At 46.8% G+C, this 22,325-nt stretch overlaps 1 pseudogene; it reads left to right on the forward strand.

Annotated features, from left to right (window-relative positions):
• Positions 1 to 869: 869 nt before the first annotated feature.
• Positions 870 to 22,325, forward strand: part of LOC146200808 (uncharacterized) — a 29,298-nt pseudogene continuing 7,842 nt past the window's right edge.

The raw sequence follows: 22,325 nt of genomic DNA on the forward strand, positions 1-22,325 counted from the left end.
CCAGCAGCAGACGAGAACGGCTGCTCGGGGAGCCCGCTACCTTTTTAGGGCCTGGGGCCCTCTTCGTTTCTTTGGGTCGCTTTTATTTAAATAAAGACCCGTTTTAAACCTTCACGGAGTCCGCAGCCCGTACCTCGCAATAATCTGGTGGCAGCGGTGGGATTAAGACAAAGGCTGTGGGACAACTGCTGACGGGAGGCGTCTTCGACGATCCGGGATCGACGGAGCTCCGCTACGTGGCTCAGGGAGTCACCTTCGTCACAGCGCAACGTGAAGGCCAGGCGTGAAAGTAAGAGCTCAAGAGACAACTGCTGACGGGAGAGCGTCTTCGACGATCCGGAATCGACGGAGCTCCGCTACGTGGCTCAGGGAGTCACCTTCGTCGCAGTGCAACTTGAGGGCCAGGCGTGAAAGTAACAGCTCAAGAGACAACTGCTGACGGGAGAGCGTCTTCGACGATCCGGGATCGACGGAGCTCCGCCACGTGGCTCAGGGAGTTACCTTCGTCGCAGCCAGGCGTGAAAGTAACAGCTCAAGAGACAACTGCTGACGGGAGAGCGTCTTCGACGATCCGGGATCAACGGAGCTCCGCTACGTGGCTCAGGGAGTCACCTTCGTCGCAGCGCAACTTGAAGACCAGGCGTGGAAGCAACCGCTCAAGGAGCAACCTCGACGATCTGGGATCGCCGGACTTGGCAGCTCGTGACTCCGGGAGGCACAGCGGCCATCGCAGACTCTAGTTTGGGTGAGTTCTGGAGCGACTGCGTATTGCCAGACGAGCTAGAACTGGGTTCTGTTCGGGCAAAATTTCATTAATCACCACTGGGTGTGTGATTAATTGAAGGCTTTGTAGTCGGCTCTCGACAACCATGGATATTAAGAAGTTAACTAAGGATGAACTGCTGCTGTTGGCAGCTGAACTTGGTTTAGAGATAAGCCAAAGTAGGAGAAAGCCAGAAATTCGCCTCGCTATTGAGGAGGTGGGTTTTGAAGAAGACGAGGTAACTGACGCTTGGGAAAAGATATGCCGAATTGAAAAAGAGAAAGCTGATGAGCGAGAGAAGCAGAAGGAGAAGGAAAAGAGGGAGGCTGAGTTGGAAGCTGAGAGAGAGACTGAAAGAATGGAACTCGAGATTGAAAAGACAAGGCTCGAGCGGGCAAGAATAGAACGCGGGGAAAGTGCCGTCACACCTCAGGGAGGTAACGTAAAGATGACGAACTTGCTTCAGCCGTTCAAAGTTGGCAATGACATCGCTCTCTATCTCATCAATTTTGAGAGGATGTGCGAGAGACACAACATTAGCCGTGACATGTGGCCGGAAAAGTTAATGGCATGGCTTCCCGGAGAACCTTCGCAGGTCGTAGCACGCTTGAGTGCTAGTGAAGCGGGTGACTATGATTTGGTGAGATCAAGCCTGCTCGCGAAGTACAGGATTTCAACGGAAGAGTTCCGGAGGAGATTTCGCACGTCTCGAAAAAAACATCATGAAAGCTTCATGGAATTCGCCTGTACATTAAATGACAATTTGACGCAGTGGGTGAAAGGTTCAAAGGCAGAGGAATTCAAAAAGCTGAAAGATTTGATCTGCCTTGAACAATTTTTTGAGACTTTACCTGAAAACATTCGTTTGTGGGTCAGGGACAGGCAAGAGGGACTGTCCGTAGAGAAAGCGGCGCAGCTTGCAGATGAATATGTGGCAAGCCGCAGCTTTAGGCCGGCTAAGGCTGGGCAAGAGTTGAGAAACGAGAATCAGGGGTAGAAACTCTACCATCGAGAGCAGCAGAAGCCTCGTGTAGAACCCCGCGTCAGAGAACGTGGTTCACTGCACCCCGTTACTTCACGCAGAGCTGATGAATCAGGTAGTAAGGAGAGTAGTGATCATTCGGAAGAATTTGAAAAAAGGAGGCCCTTGGCATGTTACAACTGTAAAGAGCCAGGGCATTTCGCGCGAAACTGCACGAAAGAAAGGCAGGTGTTCGCTTCAGTGAGAGACCACCCGAGTAACAACGAACTCCTGAAACCGTACACTAAGGAGTGCACAGTAAATGGTCAGCTGTGCAGAGTTCTCAGGGATTCGGCCGCAACCATGGACATAGTCCACCCTAAATTTGTTGCAAAAGAAGACTATGTGTCGGAGTGTGCGTGGATACGTCAGGCAGTAAGTGAAGATTCCGTTTGTTTGCCAATGGCTAATGTTGAAATTGAGGGACCATTTGGCATACTAAACACAGTAGCGGCGGTGTCGAAGGGTCTGCCCGAAGGCTACCCTTACCTTTTTTCAAACAGCTCGGAATCATTGCTAAATGAAAAGAGTTGTGGCTTCGCTGAAACCGAAGCCCAAGTGATGGCTTTAACTCAGGCTAAAGCGGGACAACGTTCTCAGAAGTTGATCTACCAAGATCGGGAGAGTTCAACTGATGCCAGCAAATCAGTTAATCCTGAGGTAGTAGTGGAACAGGAAAAAAAAGGACCTGAAAGGTCGGAACAAAGTGAGGCTGACCAAACGCACAAGTCACAGAGCAGTCAGCGTCCGAATGAGATGGAAAGTGAGTTAAACACTTCTTTTGTCGCTCCTACTGCATGTAGCCTTGATCAGCTACTTGAGGCAAAGAAAGAGCAGCTGAGGTCAGAGCAGAAGGCTGACCCGACTCTAAAGGTATGTAGTGGCGATTTGACTGAAGGAGTCTCATCACAGAACGTTTCCTTCCGGGAGAAGAACGGTCTTTTGTACAGGCATTATGAAGACAAACGAGGAAGGAAATTTGATCAGTTATTAGTACCTGCCAGGTATCGCAGGGAATTTCTGCATCTTTGCCACTACAATTCTTGGGCTGGACACCTTGGCATAAATGAAACGAAATCAAGGTTGCTTCGGGAGTTGTACTGGCCGGGATGTTTCAGAGAAATTGAGGATCTGGTCGGAACGTGTGAGACTTGTCAGAAAGTGGGAAAATCCACAGTTAAGTGGAAGGCTCCAAAGGTGAGCGTATCGATTAGTTCCGAGCCTTTCCACCGAGTTGTTGTGGGCGTTGTTGGACCGTTTCCGATAACAAAACCAGGAAAATCCGATTTGGTAACCCATGATATCGAATTGATATCCCTGATTCCTTACAAATTTAAGCCATACCTGTCGTCTGTTAGAACACTAGAAGTTGTGAGGAAAGAGGTCGACAGAATGCTGGAACTCGGGGTGATTAAGAAGGGAAGCGAGAACGAAAATGTAGATGGTTTGAGCAGAGGTTTTAAGCTACGAGGCATTAAAAAAAAAAGAAAGAAAGCCTCTCAGAATTCTCGTTTAGTTTTGTGTTGTATTTTTTCCATGTGTTGCCGAGGGCCGAATACTTGGTCGGGGAGGACCGGCATGGGGCAAAAATTCTGTAAACGCCGTCTGGAAGTCGTTCGTCGCTTGGGCCCCACCGACCAGGGGTTTCCGCGAATGTGTGCGTGCAAAGCGAGCGCGAGTGTTGTGCTTTGTGCTGGCCTTCTTCCGACCCTGCATCTGGGGACGCAGCCTCGGCGAAGGACTTCATCCGGGGGAGGAGTCTGTTACGTTCCGAGTAGCTGGTGGCTGTGAACACTAGAGGACTTGAGCATTGTGCTGCGAGCGCGCCAGTAGACCCTCCGCGCCACGGGGTGCCAGCGAGGGCGCGGTGCTCTCATTAGGAAGGAGAGCGTCCTGCTCGGACTTGACATGTTTATGAGGGTCGCGAAGAGCGACCGTCACCTTCCCCTCTCCCCGCATTGGAACTCTGGGTGGCCCCGGCTCGGCCACCCACGGACCATCGCTTCCTAGAACCGCGGCTGGGTCACGTGACCACGATGTGCGGAGTCCGGCCAGCAGCGGTGAAGAGGAGTCTTCCTCCAGCAGCCGACGAGAACGGCTGCTCGGGGAGCCCGCTACCTTTTTAGGGCCTGGGGCCCTCTTCGTTTCTTTGGGTCGCTTTTATTTAAATAAAGACCCCTTTTAAACCTTCACGGAGTCCGCAGCCCGTACCTCGCAATAACATGTGGTGTTATAGCACAATAACAGACATAGCTTGTTGAACTGACGAAGTAGTTGTCATTTGCGTAACACGGGAGTGCAGGTGCTTTAAGTGATGGAATATTTATCATACTTGAATATGCTTGCATTACAAGAATTCGCAGGAAGCCTGTATTGAGGTTGCAGAGAAGAAAGCCATTCAGTATTGCTCAGGTTATTTGCCTTCCACCCTGCCTTCATTACTGCTGCCTGCACTTGCTTGTACGTTTCTGGTTGCCTACACTGGCTTCAGCCGTGTAGATGTAATATTACTTTGACAGAAAAAAGGCTATTTACTTTGCTCAAAGTGACCATTGTAAATAATTCTCTCCCCAAGCCATTGAGATTCGCCATTAGCTCCCAACTCGTTTTATTCGCAGCTGCAATGAATTTATTCTGTAACCCTAGAGCAAGACATTTACAGAAAGGAGATCATCATGAAGTACTCGTTCAAATTTTGTAAATTTTAGAGAACATTCTGTTTGTTTTTGCATATGCTTTCGAGTTCGGAAAACAGAGCAGACGCTTACAGTGCAGGAGGGGTGGGCTTCCAGACAAAAGCAAATTATTAGTGCAGCTGCTCATTCAGGGGTGCATTGCTTGTGCTTTTATTGCTCTTATATATGTGCAGCTTTGCCTGCATGCTTGCCAGGGCTTTCCCAATAATGGGTGGCAGTGATCTTGCCGCCTACCTCTCAGGGGGACTGCCCTTTTCCAACTAACTGCCCACAACCAACTCACCTCCTGGGCTTCAAATTTGTCATACTCAAGGCCGATTTTCTTTGTTTGATGTTACCAGTGACGCCATTTAAGATATGCAGTGTGCATCATTGGTCCATTAGTTTCATTTCGGGATGTTGTCACTCCTTATATTCCTTACTCATATTTCTTTTTCTACATCCCCTTGCAACTGCCAAACGAAATAAGACGTATAAAACTGCCAAGCTCCCGCAGTCTCTGAATGCTATGTCAACAACAAAAAAGCTTTTGCATGTCTTAATAAAAGTAGAAATGATCCCCCGAATTTTTTTTATTGTCTTGTCTAGTCAAACGGTTTAGTGAACTGCCACATGACCAAGCAAATTGCAACTGTAAGTGCACTGAAAAGTCATGCGTTAGAGCAAGCGTCTGGATCTTGTGTTGCTTAGCTGCTTAACTCCAAATATCCTCCTTTGTCAGACAAGATATTTTTTTAGAAAACTGGATGAGCCAGAAGAAAGCAGATTGGATTCTTAGCAGCATTGTTACTTGTTACACGTGCGTTCCACCCCTGTATACATGAACTCGGCAGAATTGGGTCGAGTACGTCTGTGGAGCGAAAAATCAGTTGTGGGGTTCATGTATACACAGTCGGGTCGAGTAAAATAGGCGGCGGAGCGGGTCGCGTTAACTCTCTTGCAGGGGGTAGGTTAATTCGCTTGACCCGCTTACCTAAAGGCATGTAGACGCTGTCCAGTCAGGGAGTCTAGTTATGGGGAACTCTGGGATATGAAAAAGCCTCTGGAGCGGCGACGAGCGTCACTCGAAATGAATGCTTTTTAGCGCTCATCAACGATAAAAAATAATCGAAGCTCTTGATAGTAAAAGGCAATGGGATCAAATACGAGTAAGAACATGCACAATAACTTCGAATCTCGATGCTACGCTCTGCTACGATACTTACTCACTAGAAAGCGAGTTCATGTAGACACCAACCGGGTCGAGTGTTGATGACCTTGCTTACTCATCGCTGATTAAACCCGGTGCTTTCGAGTCCATGTACACAGGGCTAATGTACTTGTAATTTTCGGTGAACTCTCAGTTCGTGTATTGCACATTAAATTTGAGCGATATTGGTGCTTTCTTGCGTATGCGCAGTTTTGTTCTGCAAACTACTATTTCTCCAGACACAATCTTATTTTTAATTTGAGTACAAAATATTGTCCATATTTGAAAAAAAAATAATTTTTGAGGCTGTTAAGAAATTTTGATTTTGAAATATATTCACAAAATGTCAACATTTTATAGATACTGAAATATAAAATGTGTGCGAAACAATATTTCAGCTCAGGATTAAACTGGTTTTTCAAGGAACGTGTGATAGGGTGAAAGTGAAAAATCACTGTGATGCTAGATGTATCATTTTTTTTATGATCCCATAGTCACATCAAGCATTGTATTTTAATGTGGGCTTAAGCAATGTAAATAATATTTGGCCTCAGATATTCAGGCAGACTACTATTCTCTATACCAACAACTACTATGAATTGGTTTGAAGAAATCAGATGCCCGAGCACCACACCTGGTACCTGGACATAAAATCACCCATGTATGCCTAACTGAATATAATCTTGCACGTGGAAGGTTGCCGATGGTATGGCCATATGATTAGCTGTGATGAGGGAAAATGCATACCTGGTAGGCTGCTAGCTGATAAGGAAGTACGATATCATTGTACTCAGATCTAGCATAACATTTCCCTGCCTATGCAAAGTAAATTTCTAGTACTTACTCAATTGCTCATTGCAGGCTGACTGTAATAATTTTAGCTGAACAAGCATGCACTGTATGATTACTAGAACTTCTTGTTGGGCTTGTTCGTGTTTATTTATTATAAATTGAAGGCGCCAAAACAATGCACGCACACAAAAAAAGAACGGGACAGAGTTCCACTCACAACTGATTTATTGTGCAGAACAAAGTACATATATATCTCACTGCCGGCACATGCGCAAGGAACACATTCAGCTACATCACATTCAGCATCATGTATTTTAGGATAAGCTATGTTCAAGAAACGCTTTCTCAGAGAAAGAGGCTGTGGTATGAGGCATGGGCTTCTTGAACATATCTTAAACTACATGATGCTGAATGGGTTCCTTGTGTATATGCCGGCAGTGAGATATATATGTACTTTCTTCTGCACAATAAATCAGTTGTGAATGACGCTCTGTCCCGTTCTTCTTTTCTTGTTTCTGTGCATGTTGTTCGGGTGTCTTTAATTTTTAATGAGCACTGTATGAAAACTATTCCTTGGTACATTACAAGTAAGGCAATTGTTTATAGTAGAATGCAGCAAGCAAAAAAGCTGTGAAAACTAAAAAGCTGGAACTTGAAATGGTACGGTTATCTTGAGAATATTATATGCGTACACAGCCTTGAGAATATCTGCGATGTACACATCTCCCTCAGTTAGCTGATTGAAGATAGCTTGATTGATTCTGTCAGGGCAATTATTTCTTTATTTTGGCCGCAGTAATGTATGCGTGCCTGTAAGTGGTGTTCTGCAGAAAAATATTCTGTAATGTGTTCTTTAATATCCAGTCTTGCATGCTTAGTAATCCATATTGTATATTGCAGGAACATTTAAGAATTTTTTTAAAATTGAAAGTTCTGGAGCCTGAACCGTCATATTTTCAGGAACTGTAATTCTATATGAACACTAAGCATCCACCTGAAGTTATCGGTTTTCCGGAAGCAGGTTTTTCCTTCCAAATATCTCTCTTTTGTATCTGGAATGGATATTATTTTGCATATATGTTTATTATCCCTACGTCACAAGGTGCTGCATGCCCTTGCAGGCCCAGAAACCTGTCGCAAAGTGCTCTAAAAGAAGAATGTGTGGCAATAGGCCTTCAATATATACAGTAGAACCCCTTTATAGTAAAGCCACTGAGGCCAGCGAAAATATTTACTATATCATGGTCTTTACTGTATCAGTGGTCTATGATTACATGGTCCTGAAAGTGCTGTCTAGTAGCTAAATAGGCACTTATTTAACACGTCTTGTTTCTTAATGAAAAAAAAACCTAAATACCTTCCATCTCGCTTTTACCATCTCTTTGTGTGATTTTTTCATTATAAAATTTCTCTACATCTTGTGGAAGTACCTCTGAAGCATGAAGACGTGATTACGAATGCAACCAAGTTCGATTTCATGTAAAAACTAAAGCTTTGCATGAACATGGTGTCCCTTTTTGCTCTTTCTGTCTTTTAAAAGGCAATAAATGATAAATTCGCATGGCACTCAAGTGCTGTAAGACCTTACTCTCTGCACCTCCACTTTCTGCCACCACTGCCTCATGATTTGTACTGCAGATTGCAGTGAATGTTGACCCATTTCTTTCCCTTCCCTATTTCTTGCTGCACTTTTACTCCTTTACTTTCTGAATGGAACACGCCGCCTCCTTGCTATGTTTGTAGAAACATTACTTTTTTCTTCTTCGCGCTGCGCGCTTTCCCTCACGGCTCCAAGTCTTCTGTAAAGTAGGCTTCTTCTGACTGCTGCTACTGCTAGTAGTAAAGCCACCTAAACGAACACTCGGGGTTATTGTTCTGTTTTCAAATACAAGAAGTCATGGCCTCGCCACCCTAGGTAGTGCTCGGGAGTCGTCGCCATCGCCAGAAGCACATTAACCGAATTTTGCCGAAAACATTTTTACTGTAAAGGGAGAAAATCTACAGTTGCCTATGGAAGATGAACTGGGTCTTCAGTTTCACTTTACTATATCAGAGGTTTTTCCATAGCGGGGTTCTGTAATTTGTACTCAGTCGTATAGAGCACCCAGACTTCAGATATGTGTTTGGATAAGTGTTGAGAAGGTGAGTTTAGATCTTATGGTGATATATGCTTGTCTTCTGTGCAGATGTCATTTGTAAGACCCACGGGCCAATCTCCTCAACAAACTGTTCCTGAATGGTTGTTTCCTGCGGGGCGCCCAGCCTACTACCTGGGCCATGTGCTTCACCCGCGCCCTCAACCTCATCACTTGATCCATTTAACCTTCAATGCCAACTATCATGCTCAACACAGTCCACTGCCATTTTCCATCATGGTGGACACTGCCCTGGAATGCACCCATGCTCAGCCTTCTATTCCTGCAACACCTCTCGCACTACAAGGCATCAGGCCTGCTCAACATGTCCAGCCCCTTCCATCATGACCAATGCACACTGCACCCCATCACCTCTACCTGCACTACCTGATCATGTGCTGCTTAGTGCCCTGTTTCCAATTGCACCTACTAGCCTCTCTCATATTAACCCTGTACCCAATGCTTCCTGCACTGCATTTGGCCCTCTGATGTCCTTGTGGCATGGACATGTATATGGGCTCTCAATAAAATGTTTTCGGAAAATATTTTGCTTGCCTCATTTAATTGCATGGTTTTTATGGCTCCTTAGGGAGATGACATGCAAGGTGGGATTGGGAAATGACTGCATAAAAAAACCACAATTGTCAGAGTGACAGTTAAGCAAATGGCAGCAGTAAGGGCAAGGGTGAAATAACTGCATGGCTAAAGGTGGCTTAACAGTGGCAGTGTCAATGTCACATGTGCCAATGAATACTAGTGGCATGCCAATACGTGACACTAGGGGCACGGCCAGCTGATAGCCTATGTTGGCAGTGTCAAGACAGGTGCAATGTTGGCATATAAGCCGGACCAATATATAAAAATGTAGTAATTTCTCAAAAAACCAGTGTTACGCCATGGTTGGTACCAATTTTTGTCGACGTTGGGCCGGGGTTGGTGCGATGTTGGTGTGCTGCCTATGCAACTGATGTGAATCTAAATGATCCGAATTTACAGTCATCCTCTCGATATCGTCAACTAAAAAAATTCCGAGTGGCGGTCTCCAACTCTGGTATGTCCTCTGTTCTCTTCGAGCAAGTTCGCAGTCATATTTACGATTGCCTCACGTTCCCTGTAGGGTTTCAAAAGGTCTGCGTGATAGAATTTGCACATATCTCGCTTTCTTCCCGGTCGGAAAAAACTGCAGAAAATTTTCTGATGTTACGACAGAATTTCTGTGTGGTTTTTGACGGGAAACCTGTTGTGACAACAAAATATTCTGTAGTAGCATAAGAAATTTCTCTAGTTACAACGAAAAAGTGCTACAGAACTACACACAACAGAAATATACTACAGAAAAACTACAGAACTACACAAAAGTACTACAGAACTACAAAGAATTTGATGGTTAAGTCAGAACTACAGGATATTTTGTCGTATTTTTGACACATTTCGGTTGTATTTTTCGACCTGGTTGGAGTTCTGACTGCATAACTTGTGGCCGATAGTCTTTAAAAAATAACTACCCAGGCCTTCCACTTGATTACTATTTTACTTTCGAGGGCCTGAGGAACATGACCTTGTCACTTGAACTTAATGAGCGCTGTCTCGCATTTCAGCCATAATATACTTTAGCATTGTGTTTGCTAAAGACGCGATTTCTTTATCCGCGGGATTCCTAGCGTTGTTATTTTTTTCCAACGGGGTCAGACGTATTCCACCACTGTTGAGTCTTCGCCTCGGCCTTCCCATATCTCTCTCAGTATGACCATCGGCTAGCTAACAATCCTGCCATAAATAATCGCGGCCGAAGCAAACCCTGTAGATTCGTGAGGCACTGTTCGAAGTGCAATTTAGTTGGAATAGAAGTGCCCCAATCTTTGTTGTGTTCATAGCAAAGAGTATTAAGTACACGTTTCATAGTGGAGTGGCTCCTCTCGACACTGTTATATTGTTGGGTAGCGCACCAAGCTATGAATACGCTCGATTAGGCATCGTTCAAAAAATGTGGTTGTCAATACGCTGGTAAATTCAGAACACTCTGCACCTCTGATGGAAACCCTGAGCGCGCGAACACTGACAGCAAACCATCGACCACACATTCATACCGGATGACTGGAAGGTCGGGAAGGTCACTCCGTTGCATAAGTCCGGAGATAGACATTCGCCGCATAATTATCGACCAATTTCACTAACAAGTATTCCGTGTAATATCATGGAGCATATTATTTACTCTCACCTTGCATCATTACTTGATTCAAATGATTTTTTTTACTGACAGTCAACATCGGTTTCGGAAGTTTTCTTGTGAAACGCAGCTTTAACCTTCCCTCATGATATAAATTCATTCCTTGACAGGGGTTCTGTTGTTGACTGCATATTCCACGATGTTTCGAAGGCTTTTGACAATGTCTCTCATCATCTGCTTTTTCTGAAACAAAGTAAGCTTAACTTTGACTAACGTTCATAGGTGGCTGCATTGTTTTTCTTACAGATCGACCACAGTTTGTCACTGCTAATAACACTTCATCCTTCACTTCTCAAGTTAGATCTGGCATACCCGCAAGGCTCTGTGCTAGGGCCTCTCCTTTTTCTTATATAGTTGCGTGGTGGCATATGGTAAGCAATGACTTACCTGATAACTTATGTTCAATAATGAATCGTATCGCAGATGATTGCATTATATACTGTGAAATTAACAGTGATTCTGATGTAGCTCACCTTCGATCCGTTATCAATCATGCCCTTGAATGGACTAACAAGTGGAACATGGAGCTAAACATTAAAAAATCCAAGTATATGCTTGTTTCTCGTCGTAGGACCTTATTACCCTCATACCATCTTACCAACAGTAGCCTTGAGTCTATCCCCTGTTTTAAATATTGTTACGAGGCACAACACGAGGTTACAAGATCGCAGCCGCAAACGTTCGCCGTAAGGGACACACTCGCAGGACCGTCCAGAGCCTAGCTTCAGCGTCTTCGTTCTTCACCGAGTCCAGCACTTCGTCGTCGTCCGTGACTTCGTACCTTAACAATAGCCCTCCCCCCTCCCCCTGCGGGAGGAGCACGTTCCCGGTGCGTAGGCTAGACAGGTGAGCGCAAAATATAAGGTTTGAGACGGGCGACATGCATGACTTCTGGATGATGGTTTGTAGGAGACTTGCGGTTGACAGGAATAACCTCGTACGTAACGTCGGTAAGTTGCCGCAAGACGCGGTAAGGGCCCACGTAGCGGGGCAGAAGTTTCTCGCACATGCCTACGCGTCGGGATTGGAGCCAGAGGAGTACGAGGGAGCCAGCAGGGTAGTAGGCGTCACGGTGCTGCAGATCGTAACGGTGCTTTTCAGAACGCTGATACGCACCAAGCCGGTCTCGAACAATATGACGGGCGGCATCATGCGGGCGATGGCATCAGAAACGTAACTGCAGGATGAATCGTCAAGAGGCAGTAAGGTGTCGAAGGGAAGTAAGGGTCGCGGCTGAAGAGTAGATAAAAGAAAGAGTATCCGGCGGTATCAGCCGTGAAGAGTTACAGGCGAATGTTATGAAGGGTAAAGAGATGTCCCAGTCACGATGATGGTCAGAAACATACATTGACATCATTTCGGTCAGTGTAGAATGGCGCTCCCTAAGACTGTTCGTTTGTGGATGGTAGGCCGTTGTGAAGTTGTGGCGCGTAGCGCATGAGCGGAGAAGGTCATGAACAACTTTAGAAAAGAAGCAGCGACTGCGATCGGTGAGCAGTTGAGGAGGAGCGCCATGAAGCAAGATGACGTCATGCAAAAGAAAGTCTGCAACGTCGGAGGCACAGCTGGTGGGGATAGCTCTGGTGATGGCATACCGGGTGGCGTAATCGTTCGCTAAGGCAATCCATTTTTCCCTAAAATTAATGTGGGAAATGGCCCAAGCAGGTCGAGACCAACTTGAGAAAAGGGCTCAGTTGGATCTGCGAGTAGTTGGAGGGGCCCACTAGGGTGAAGGGATGGTGTCTTCCTGCGCTGGCACAGCTCACAGGCGGTGATGTAGCGACGAACAGAGCGGTAAAGGCTAGGCCAGTAGAATCGCCGCCGAACATTGTTGTATGTGCGTGACACTCCCAGGTGCCCTGCTGTAGGAGCATCATGGAGGTGCGTAAGAACAGCAGAGTGTAGATGCGTCGGGGCAACAAGCTAAAGGTTTACACCATCTGGGCGCATATATCGTCGGTATATTGTCATTAACGAGACAAACATACTGATGGACGGATCGGAGCTGTCATTGTGCAGATGATCAATAATGGGGCGCAGGGAAGGGTCGCGACTCTGTTCGATGCCAATATGGAGAACGTCCGAGATGGACAAAACGCAGTCGTCAGCAGTATTGTCAGGAAGTTCAGGAGGGTGAATGGGGTGGCGGCACAAGCAGTCGGCGTCTTGATGTAGGCGGCCTGACGTGTACACGACGGAAAAAATGTATTCTTGTAATCGCAAGGCCCAGCGACCTAAGCGGCCGGTAGGGTCCTTAAGTGAGGACAGCCAACACAAAGCATGATGGTCCGTCACTACGCTTAAGGGCCGCCCAAACAAATAAGGGCGGAATTTGGTGAACGTCCAAACAAGTGCGAGGCATTCGCGCTCCGTAATGGAATAATGCGCTCAGATTGAATTAGAACACGGCTGGCATAGGCAATCACACGAGAGTGGCCGTGCTGGTACTGGGAAAGGATGGCACCAATGCCATGTCCGCTAACGTCGGTGCGCAGTGCTGTAGGTGCAGACGAGCGGAAATGCGCCAGTACAGGAGGAGCGGTGAGGGCGTTGTGCATGAAATGTGGTGGAAATGAGCGTTGTGAAGGCCTGAGCTAGCTCACGGCTCCACGAGAAATTCACTTTTTTCTGCAGAAGGGAGGTGAGGGGACGTGCTATGCCAGCAAAGTTCCGAATGAAGCGACGGAAGTAGGAGGAGAGCCCGAGAAAACTTCGCACATCACTTGTATGACGTAGTGTAGGGAACTCGCGGACTGCCCGAACTTTATCAGGGTCGGGGTGGACACCATTTGCGTCAACCAAATGTCCCAAGATTTTGATCTGGCGGCGGCTGAAGCTGCATTTTTTTGCATTGAGTTGAAGATCAGCGCGGCGGAAGACGGGCAGTATTGTAGAAAGCCGTTGAAGGTGACTTGTGAACTTGGGACAGGAAACGGCAAGGTCATTTAGGTAGCATAAGCAAGTTGTCCACTTGAAGCCACGGAGAAGCGAGTCCATCATGCGCTCGAAGGTTGCTGGAGCGTTACAGAGCCCAAATGGCATTACCTTGATTTGGTATAGTCCGTCAGGGGTGACAAGTGCGGTTTTCTCTCGATCCCATTCGTCGACAGCTATTTGCCAGTAGCCGGAACGCATGTCGGTCGAAGAAAAATAGCTGGCACCATGCAAGCAGTCGAGGGCGTCGTCAATTTTCGGGAGCGTATAAACGTCGTTTTTAGTTATCTGTTTGAGGCGGCGGTAATTGACACAGAATCTCCAAGTTTGATCTTTCTTTTCGACTAAAACGACCGGGGACGCCCAGGGACTGCAGGAAGGCTCAATAATATTGTTTGTCAGCATCTTGTCGACCTCTTTCTGTATCACGTGGCGCTCAGAAAGGGAGACTCAATAATGCATTCGGTGATTGGAGCTGACATCACCGGTATTGATGCGATGGGTAACGACAGATGTTTGGCCAAACGATCGGTCCCCAAAATCAAATATGGTTGGTTGGTTTGTGGAGTTTAACGTCCCAAAGCGACTCAGGCTATGAGAGACGTCGTAGTGGAGTACTCCGGAAATTTCACCACCTGGGGTTCTTTAACGTGCACTGACATCGCACAGCACACGGACGCCACTCTGTTTCGCCTCTATCGAAACGCAACCGCCGAGGCCGGAATTAGATCCCGCTTCCTTGGGCACAGTAGTCGAGCGCCGTAACCACTGCGCCACCCCGGCGGGGCCAAAATGTCGCTGTACGAAAACAAAAGGTCGGAGAAAGCACTGGCTTGCTCAGGTGTCAAATCCGCTGCTATCATGGGATTAAAATGGGTCGAGCGAGACGCTTGTACGGGGGGCTCAGAAAGAGGCACAGGCTTGAAGGTAGAAACTTCTCAGTCAGCCAACGAAAACAAGTCAGCGAGTGCAATGCCATGGGGCAAAACTTGGACGGATCGGCTGAAGTTAAGGATGGGAAGATGGGTTCTGTTATCCGTGACGGTCGAGAATGTGAGGGAGGATGACGTTACGGTGGAGAACAACATCGGTGATTGGACAAATGACGTATGTACCATCAGGAATAGCAGGAAACGGGGCCAGAGAAACATACATGGTAGCTTCGGGCGGTAGGCAATCTCGATGAAGTGGAGGCGTGGCTTGATATCTGTGTGGTCGGAGCAGAAAGACCGGTCTAACGAAGGAGGCCACTTGAACAATCAATCAGATCAGAGCGGGCCGCCAAAAAGTCGATGCCGAGGATCACAGCGTGAGGGCAGCGGTCGATTACAGTGAAGAGCACAGGGCTAGTTCGACCACAAATGCTCACGCGCGCAGTGCACAGACCCATGACAGCAGGGACACCTACATCGGCGAGACGAACGGCTGACGAAGAGGCTTGTGTGACAACGTTTTTGAGTTGGCGGCGAAACGAAGAACCGAGGACGGAAATTTGGGGACTAGTGTCAATGACGGCGGTAACAGGGACGCCATCTACACTGATATCCTGAAGATTGCGGCAATGAGCGAGGGTCAGCAGAGGATTTTCGGGCCAGGTCGTCAATGCAGCTTAACCTCCGGAAGCTGTATTTAACAGTTTTCCCGGAGAGGGCCAAAGAAGTGAGGGGACGATGAACGGCGAATTTGGGGCGAGCGGGAACGGCGGGTCTAGGGAGACGGCGAGCGGCTGGACATGAACGGGGATGGCGAGTTGAAGTCACGAGAGGGCGTATCACGGATAGATCTTGGGTGTGGTCTGTAGGCGGCGCTAGGATCATGATAGTAGCGAGGTCGAGGGGACTGGACCCAACGGCTGCGGCAGTGGCGAGAAATGTGACCGGCGCGTGAGCACTTGAAACAGATGGGTCGGTTGTCCAAGGTCCGCCGTTCTTCCGGGTTGCGGTAGCGGTAGCGGTATCGCGTCGGGAAGGGCGCAGTCGGAGCCGCAGCAGCTACCACCAGGTGGGCTTGACAGATGGCTGTGTGGACGGCTGACCAGAGCTGAGGCTTACGTTCGTATTAAGGCCTGCATTCGCGAATTCTTGGTGAACGACAGCTTGGATAAGTGCTATAATAGCGTCCGCAACGTCATCCATATGATAATTCATGAAGGCCACCGCTTCATGAGCAGTTCACAATCCCGTGAGGTGTGAATGTGAGGTGTGAATGTGACGGGGGCCATTGCCTCTAGCTCTCTGCGAACGTTCCTGGTCAAGTTTGGCTGATGGGACGGCGGCTGCTGCAGTGTTGGCAGATCCTCGCACGAAGACGTAGCAACCGTGTTTGGCAAGCGGTCGATGCGGGGAGCAATACGACGATGTTTAGCTTGCCGACACACCTCGTGGACGGAGTCGACCGACGTACAGTCTTTGCAAAAGAGAAGATTAAAAGCATCGTCAGCAATTCCCTTTAAGACATGGCTCACCTTGTCACACTCGGGCATGGCGCTGTTCACTTTGCGGCATAGAGCTAGTACGTCTTGTATGTGCGACAGATATGATTTGGTCGACGATTGCGCTCGCAATGCTAGCTCTTTTTTAGTTCCGAGCCTGCGTCCTATCGGCTTGCCAAAGAGATCCCGAAGCTTCTCTTTGCACATGTCCAAGGGTGTCAGATCTTCGTGCGTCACAAACCGGACCCGCGCCGTACCAGCGAGGTAGAAAATGACGTTCGCAAGGATTAATGTTGCGTCCCATCGGTCGAGCTTACTGACTCGCTCGTACATAGCCAGCCAGTCTTCGACGTCGACGTCATCGGTACCGCAAAAGGTTCCCTGATCACGAGGCTGCGCCACGATGACAGCGGGCGCTGGTTGTGCCTCTGCCGAAGGGGCTGCGTCGGACTGCATAGTGCTAGCACCAAGCTGGCGACCACTGCGGAGATCCAGATTGTAGTACTGATGTCGTACCCTGCACGCTACACCAAGATGTTACGAGGCAAAACATGAGGCTACGAGGTCGTAGCCGCAACAGTTCGCCGTCAGGGACACACTCGCAGGACTGTCCAGAGCCTAGCTTCAGCGTTTTCGCTCTTCACCGAGTCCAGCACTTCGTCGTCGTCCGTGACTGCGCACCGTAACAATATTTAGGTGTATTTATATCCCATAATCTTAATGAGAATCCTCATATAGATCACGTAATGAACAACGCTAATCGCATGCTGGGCAATATACTCCGTAACTTCAGTCTTTCCTCCAGCTCCGCAAAACTGCTCCTTTACAAACCGTTGGTTCGTACTAAACTGGAATATGCTTCATTCATCTGCGACCTCTACCATGAGACACTAATCTATCAAATCGACTCAATTCAGAACCGTGCAGCCCGTTTCATTCTCTCTAACTATCATAGTAACTCTAGTGTCACTGCTACGAAATCAAGCTTATCACTGCCACTACTGTCTCAATGTAGAAATATATTCCATCGTTGTCTATTTCATAAGATCTACTATGATAACACCATCCTTAAGCGCAAATTGATAACGCCACGTTGCTACATTTCTGCTCGGATCGATCGCCGCCATAAAGTTGGTATTCCTTCGTGTCAAACAAATCACTTCTGCAACTCATTCATCACCAGCACATCGGCACAATGGAATCGCCTTCCCCCATCGGTTGTCAAAATAAGTAACCGTTCTGCGTTCAAATCGGCTTTAGCTAATCTGATGTTAAAGTAGTACATTTATTTCTTCCACACTGCCATTTGTTTATTGCTTTCAGTTCATCTACTGTTTTTAATAAACTTCTTTTTCTCTTTTTGTCTCCACCAAATTGTGCTGCTGATTAGGTGTATGATGGTATACTTCAGCAATTGTTTTTCCTGCCTGCTGGTAAAATTGTTTCTATGTTTTGTTTACGTGGTATAATTGTGGGCTTATATATTTTTTTGCTCATAATTATGCGCTATTAGCTAATAATTTGTATTATTGTATTTTTGTAACTTGCTTATTTGTGCCAGCCATACTATTGTTCACTATTGTATTAATGCTGAGTGCTGTTCTTTTTTGCTTTCATTGTACCGCACTCCCGTCTGTAATGCCCTTGGGCCACTGAAATAAATAAATAAATAAAAAAAAGGTGAAATCCTTCAGCGGCACTACCTCTGAGAATTTAGTAGCAGGGCACAGTATTATCAACAAATACTTATTTCCGTGATTAGTCAGCGGCACAGGCGAGTATTGCCGTTCCCCGGAAACTACAGCAAAGGAAGTGCCGGGCACGTCCCTAAAGAGCAAAACACAAGAAAAAGCAAGTGAATGAAGTTTTACGCTTTGTTCGAGCATACAGCGCCGTACGCAAACTGACATGTACTAATAATGAAATAGTTTTCTGGATTACAGTTACTTACAGTAGAGAGCTTAATAAACTGGTTGCGTCCGTATAGGGCCATCTATGCCACAATATGCGTTCAATAACTTAGCCAATCAGGGGGTAGACGAACCGTACGTTAAAGGTCTGGAAGATATATATAGTGGCTGCACAGCAACCATAGTTCTGCATAAAGAAAGTAACAAAATTCCCATAAAGAAAGGTGTCAGGCAAGGAGACGCAAACTCCCCAGTACTATTCACAGCTTGCTTAGAGGAAGTATTCAGAGCCTTGGAATGGGAGCAGTTAGGGATAAGGGTAGATGGAGAATACCTCAGTAATCTGCGATTTGCTGATGACATTGCCTTGCTAAGCAACTCGGGGGATGAATTGCAAACAATGATGGATGATCTAGACAGGAAAAGTAGAAAGGTAGGCTTGAAAATCAATATACAGAAGACTAAGGTAATGTTCAACAGCCTCGGGAAGGAACAGCAGTTAACATCAGGTAGCGAAGTACTGGAAGTAGTAGGCGAATATGTCTACTTAGGACAAGTAGTAACCGTAGATCCGGACCATGAAAAGGAAATAACAAGAAGAATAAGATTGGGATGGAGCGCTTTTGGCAAGCACTCGCAGATTATGACTAACAGCTTACCGGTATCGCTCAAGAGGAAAGTATACAACAGTTGCATCTTACCTGTACTCATTTATGGGGCTGAACCGTGGAGGCTAACCAAGAGAGTTCTACTTAATTTGAGGACAACCCAGAGGGCTATGGAACGAAAAATGGTAGGGGTAACATTAAGAGATAGGAAGCGCGCAGAGTGGGTCAGAGAAATAACTCAAGTTACCGACAATCTGGTGGAAATTAAGAAAAAGAAATGGACATGGGCAGTACATGTAGTGCGAAGAGAGGATAACCGATGGTCGCTTAGGGTAACAAACTGGATTCCAAGGGAAGGAAAACGTAGCAGGGGGTGGCAGAAAGTTAGGTGGGCGGATGAGATTAAGAAGTTCTCACGGATCAAGTGGATGCAGCTAGCACAGAACCGGGTTAACTGGAGAAATATGGGAGAGGCCTTTGCCCTGCTGTGGGTATAGTCAGGCTGATGATGATGATGATGAACTTAGCCAAATATTTAGGGGAAACTCCCAAGGTGGAGTAGATTTCTAATAAGGGAGTAATTACTCATTGCCATCCACCCGAGCGCAGCCAAACGGCTACAAAGGAAAGCTATACAGCTTTGTCAGAAACTTCGTAGTTAAAGAAAAATTCGTCCTGATCCGTGGATCGAACCCGGCACCACCGCCTTTCCGGGGCAGTCGCTCTACCGACCCAGCTAATTTCTTTTTATTGCCTGCTTAGACATACAACGCTACACAACAAAAGTGAAAGAACACTTTTGTTGTGTAGCGATTCACGACAGCCAGCAGAACAGGTGGTAGGGCGAGAGCGAACTGATCTATAACTCGAAGTGGGAATGGTGTTGGTCAAATATTTTAAGGGAATCCCCCAATGTGGAGTAGGTTTCTAATAAGAGAGTAATTATTCATTGACATCCATCCATGCGCATCCGTACGGCTACAAAGGAAACCTATACAGCTTTGTCAGAAAATTCGTAGTTAAAGAAAAATTCGTCCTGATCTGGCTTTCCTTTGTTGCCGTATGGCTGCGCTGGGGTGGATGATAATTAGTAATTACTCTCTTATTAGTTGAATAAGTTAGCGTGGATATCGGCGTAGAACAATACTGTTTTTTTTTTCAACGGTAGGGTCCTGCAACTTCTTGCACCGAATCGGTTGTCTCTCAGCAAGCTATAGGGTGATTGTTTCTGAGAGATGTCTCTGAACGCAACCTAAAGGTAATATACATCCACTGAAGGCAGGAATTGATTACAGTGAAGGTAACTGCACAGTGTAACCGTTGTCATACCGTCCCCTCCTGGCTGTGTTCACGCCTCATGTCTGGTTTTGCCGCTATTAAGAATTAAAAAAATATTTTGCAGCCCCAAACACATCGCAGGAAAGATGTTAGTAATTTATTTGAATGTTATGAATTAAAAAAGATTAGAAAGTTGCGCTCAGAGAATTCGAAATCATGTTTTAATGCTGATTTAAGTAATGTTAATCCATTGGGCCACACAGAAAATTTGGCGTTATTGGCTTGCTTTTGTTGTGTTTTAATTTTTAGGCACCCGGCACTTCCGTTGCTGGAGTTTTCGGGGAATGGCAATACGCGGCAGAAGCCCAATGATGCATGTCGATGAAAATCCGTTTGAATAGCCCCGTTAACACAGATATCATTTGCATTGGAGCTCTGACATTGCCTGCGGCTTTCCTAGTCGTTGACAATGGCGACAAGAATGCGCCAAGGAACGCACAGAACCCTTCCGCGTCGCGGAAACAATTTGGCCAGTAGAACTCCCGGAGGCGACGCGCCTTAGTTCTTTTACTCCTCCTAGGTGACCCGTCCAGCCGCTGCCATGACAGAGATTCATCAAGTCCTGCATGTACCTCGTTGGCACGACAAAAATTGCCCCTTTTTTATCCTGGTAACGACGAAACAAACAGGCCATTTTTTTTTACCACCTTGTCTCTCTATACTCACACTCGTTGTCTGGCCGAATCATGAAGTCTATTTACCGTCTCATCTGTTCCTTCCCTACAAAGAGTAATCACTAGAAATGGCTACAACACGACAGTAAAAGAGGCCTAAAGTCCACCACCTCAACCTCTTCGCGCCCATTCTCCGACTTTGTCATGGTGTCACCGTCTTTGCCTAGGTCTTCGCGACACCCCCTCAATTGCTCCCCCGCCACATGGCACTGTGCTGCGGCTCCCAGACGGCGCAAAATGCACGACTGAAACTGCAACCGGTGAACGAAACATTTTGAAGTGATTGTTCCCATTGCACACCTTTGTCTCGCATCGACATGTGCGGAAAAGAAAATTGGCGTTACGACTGATATTGAATAATTGGTAGGTGTTAGGAATGTAGTGACGGCCAAGAGGTTTGTGTTCTTGGTTGAGGTCCCGACGTTTTTTCCAAATTTTCGATTGGTCGAGGGAATTGTAGAGAGATTAGTTTTTCTCCGATCATTGGCTACTCGATATCCTCTCCCTAGGCTTACATTAAATTGCGGAAAAATTTTTTTCTTTTCCTAACTATTAACAGTTTCCTGAAGTAAACTGGCTCCTTTCTTCTGCTATCATCTCACGCTTTGAAGCACTCAAAATATTACAGGCACCCATGGGGAAATGTCAGTGCGTGTGTATGGGGGGGGGAATGGATGGCCCCCAGCGGTATACATTCTGGGGAAAAACTGTTTTCACCCCTATACTTTAAACGAACTTATGAACGTGTTCATGAAATAACATGGCTCAAAGATTCAAACAGGACATCGGCCAATATTCATCTCCAAAAGAGACCTAAAAACTGCTGCAGATATCCTACTTTTGTTTTCAGCTCTGCAAGAGACGGGCACGACAGTTCAGCAGGCGATTTTAAGAAAAATCTCCATTAATCGACCTTAGACCATCTGATAGACTATGAGACGAAGAAGAAGTGGAGGTTTCCGAACGCTGATGCTAACGCTATACCACATTTCTGGATTTTTTATTGCTGTGAGTGATTTGTGATCTCGTCATCCTTCGGAATGGCGGGCGCACGACCCCTGCGCCCACCCGCCACCATCGAACAAGCTGCGGCGTACTCGACGGGTTACCTCAACATCGCGGACGTGGAGTTTCCGGACTCGGCAGATGACTCCACAGTGACTGAGATGGATTCTGACAGCAGCCTGTACAGGCGCGCCGCCTGAAAGGGAAGCTGCGCCGTACATCAATAACGAGTGAAACACCGAAGAAGGATGCTGAAAAACAAGGGATCTTTTCCGTGGCCTTCGTACCAACAACGGCGACGGCAAATCTAATTGTTATAAACAGACAGCACTTGGCCCAGTTTTTCGACCAGCTGGTTCCCGGTGAAGTTGACGAGGTCAGAATTAATCCCTGGAAGAGTGTCCTCACCGTGGATGGGATGTCAAGTCCCAGGCTACAGTGGACAAGCTGAAAGGAATTGGTGCGCTTGGCAACATGCCGGTCCGTTCCTTTCTTGCACATGGAAAAAAAGACGACTGCAGGTGTAATCACTGACGTTGACCCCGTGATAAGTGAAAGCGATCTCTGCACGCTGATCAAATCTACGGCGCGCATTATGGATG

The sequence above is a fragment of the Amblyomma maculatum genome, chromosome 2, assembly GCF_055883805.1.
Source record: "Amblyomma maculatum isolate TAMU_Amacu chromosome 2, ASM5588380v1, whole genome shotgun sequence".
Taxonomy (NCBI): Eukaryota; Metazoa; Arthropoda; class Arachnida; order Ixodida; family Ixodidae; genus Amblyomma; species Amblyomma maculatum.